Raw genomic sequence first — 3,162 nt, forward strand, 5'->3', positions numbered from 1 at the left:
TGTCAGGAATGGAATTTGTGTGGTTATATCACAACGATTCACATCAAGAGGACATGTAGCACCCCTCAGGGAGGCCCTTTCTAAGTGGAGACAAATCAACGTCTTTGTTCACTTTATGGAATTTACTCCAATCTGGGAGAGAATTATTCCTTTCCATGAAGCACTTATGCATTTGCCAGGACCCATTGAAGGGAAAGTCTGGATCCTCACAAGTGTTGCATGGGATATGATAAAGAAGGACATACGTCTCAAATACATCCATAGTATTTGGAACTTTGGTTATCTGAATAAAATAAGACCAACAAATGCTGCCTTTGAACCTTATTTCTTTGTGGAAGGTCAGTTTCAGGATCTTTATTTCCACTGTTCCCTTTCCAAGCACGTCTTTTCTGTCAAAGGCCGCAGAAGATGCACCCAGAAAGCCCCACTGGAGACCCAGGAGAAAAGAAACAGGAAACGGATCATAAATGACAGTCATTCCTACAGTATCATTCAGACTTTGGCCCAGGCCATGAATGCCGCCTATTCCTCCAGATCGAGGAGGGGAAGGAAGGAGGGAGAAAAGAGGTTGGGGGCTCCGAGGCTGCAGCCATGGCAGGTATGGGGGGTCCCAATAGGGATCCATTCATCTGAGATCCTTTGGAGAAGGAACCCAAAGGAGAAGGAGGGGAACATCTCAACCTTCTTGTACTGCAAAATGTCAACAGATTTGCACCATCTAATTGCTCCTGTCTGACGCTCCGGAATAACAGGGAGCAGATCTGAAGTTTCTCTCTAGCCTCTGTTGGAAGAAATCTCCTTCTGGTTCAGTTCCAAGCAGGGAAGAAAGATGCTGGAAACATGGTGCCTGCTAGGAAGATGGTTTAATGGTGTTCAGGAGTACATGCCTTGGTTGAGGAAAGAAGGGCTGAGATGCTGAGAGTGCAACTGTTTTATGCCCTCTGTTGGGATTTGAATTTGAGCTTGTATTCTGATCGGTTGTCAGACTCCCACGGGGCCATGCAGGGGCCACTCTGTACGCTGTCCTGAGTCCCAGGCTTGGTTGTGCCTCGCTGGATGATGGTGATGGCTTTGGGCAATTCCTATATAGCTTCACTTGGAGTAGATCTTTGTTATGTAAAATAGAGTGGCCTAGGCCAGAGTAATGGTCCATTAGCAAGTGTGTGTGTGTGGGGGGGGGCTGAGTTTCAGGCTCTCTGAGTTTTTACTTTTCTTTTTAGGGGAAATATATTCTCCCCTTTTAGTCTATCCTAAATATTTCATTTTCCTAGGAGAGGGGAGGGTTTTAACTCCCAACACCTCTTTTCGTCATTGGAAGAGTGTGGAATCCTCCCTTGTCCAACTGAGAGATGTTGCAAGTTGGAGAAGCTGCTCTCACAGTCTCCTCCTTGTCTTCTCTCAAGACTCAGTTTCAGGTTGCAGACAAGTACGATTTTGGGGTTGTTTTCTTAAACATGTATTTATTTACAAATAACTCAAGATGGCAAATGTCTCCAACACAGCTTCCTCCTTCATCCAGTCCACTTTTAGTACAGTCAGAGACCAGCATTACAATTAATAATAATAATAACGGAGAAAAATAAAAATAAACGACAGTCAATGGGCAGTTAGAGTCTGCCTAGTGCTGAGTCATGTGCGAATATGTGGCAATGTAGCATTACCGTAGAACAGAATTTGGCCCCATTCAGAGAAACTCCATCCTACTGATCTGATAACTGCAGTTTCACATAAAAGAGTTCCGAATTTCCTGGATATTTTATTAGGAGAGGCGTCACAAAGTGAATCCCTGAGTCCTGATAGGAGATGCCGCATAGCAGGCTGTGAACTCACTGGTGGGATTCAAATTTCTTTACTACTGGTTCTGTGGGCATGGCTTTAATTTGTGGGCGTGGCTTGGTGGTCACATGACCTGATGGGCGTGGCTTGGTGGTCATGTGACTGAGTGGGCTTGGCCAAGTGGCCATGTGACTGGCAAACGAAATACAATTGGTCCTCGCTTAATGGCTGGTTGGTTGGCAAGTGTTCTAATTTATGACTGATCTCCCCAGAGCTGCTTGACCTGTTTTTGGAGTTTTTACAACCACACACACACACATACACAGACTTTCTAACCCTGCTATTCTTTGATTGTGTAAGGGTCTCCTGCTGGAGCAGGGGTTGGACTAGATGACCTCCGAGATCCATTGCAGGCCAGCGCTAGATTGCTATGCTGCTTCAAAGAGTCTTCTGAAACCAGGATTTGTGTCCTTCCTTCCTCTCCTTTTTTTCCCTCTCCCTCCCTCCCTCCCTCCTTCCATGTATTTATCTATCCATTCATATATCTCATTCACTTTCTCCATTCTCCCTCTCTTTCTTTTCTCTTTCTCTCCCTCTTTCTTTCTTGCTCTTTCTTTCTTTCTTCTCTTGCCCCCCCATCTCTCTTTCTCTGTCTCACACATACACACACAGACACAGAGAGTGGGGGAGAGAGAGGGGAAGATAGGGACCTGGACTCTTCGCTATCCCCCACCGTCCCACTTCCCTTCTCAGGCCAGGTGAGGGATGGGAGGGTGAGGGCAGGCCCAGCCGCGTCAGGCAAGGTGAAGAGGCGTCGACCAAGCATGGGAAAGTAGAAGCCTTGGAATGGCGACTTCCGGCTCAGCCGGCCAGAGAGGCTCCTGGAGGCATATTGTCACAAGAGGGTGAGAAGCCCCGGGACATCCGCCTACCCCACGGCTGGCTGGCCGGGCCGGGCCGGACTGGAGGAGGCGCATCCACCAGGAAAAGTAAGAAAATGTGCTCCGGGAGGACGGGAAGACAGGCAGATGTCCCAGGGCTGCTGCACATGCGCACTGCATCAGTAGCACATGCACGGCTGCACACACAGTGCGCATATGCAACAGCCCTGGGAAATCTGCCCGATCTGCGTCATAGCCAACACATGGTAGGGAAAGCTAGGAGAGCGACTGGGACAAGCAGGCGAGCCGGTTCAGGGGTGTGGCCAACCAGGGATGACCACCGGTTCACCTGAGCCGGTGAGAGACGGTTGAATACCACCTCTGCGTGAGCTGCAGTTCGAGTGGCCCCTTGTCCACAGGGGCCCCAGTCTCAGCTCAGGCGCTCTTTCTTTGTAATCGGCCCCTGAAACGGCTCTGGGAACTCCGTTGCAGCTCTCGGAGGTTA

At 48.9% G+C, this 3,162-nt stretch overlaps 1 protein-coding gene and 1 pseudogene across 2 annotated transcripts in view; one reads left to right on the top strand and one right to left on the bottom strand.

The window, feature by feature from the left end:
* The window catches only part of LOC148123655 (vomeronasal type-2 receptor 26-like), a 247,112-nt gene that overhangs the window by 193,508 nt on the left and 50,442 nt on the right, over nucleotides 1–3,162 (bottom strand). The gene's annotated exons all lie outside the window — the stretch shown is intronic.
* LOC148123663 (vomeronasal type-2 receptor 26-like) overlaps nucleotides 64–3,162 on the top strand; it is a 13,704-nt pseudogene continuing 10,605 nt past the window's right edge. The window contains exon 1 of the transcript XR_015740601.1: nucleotides 64–598. The product of XR_015740601.1 is annotated as a vomeronasal type-2 receptor 26-like (transcript). The remainder of the gene's footprint in view (nucleotides 599–3,162) is intronic.

The sequence above is a fragment of the Pseudonaja textilis genome, unplaced genomic scaffold (genome assembly GCF_049901715.1).
Source record: "Pseudonaja textilis isolate UNSWEBS1 unplaced genomic scaffold, rPseTex1.2 PTEXSCF26, whole genome shotgun sequence".
In the NCBI taxonomy this organism is placed as follows: Eukaryota; Metazoa; Chordata; class Lepidosauria; order Squamata; family Elapidae; genus Pseudonaja; species Pseudonaja textilis.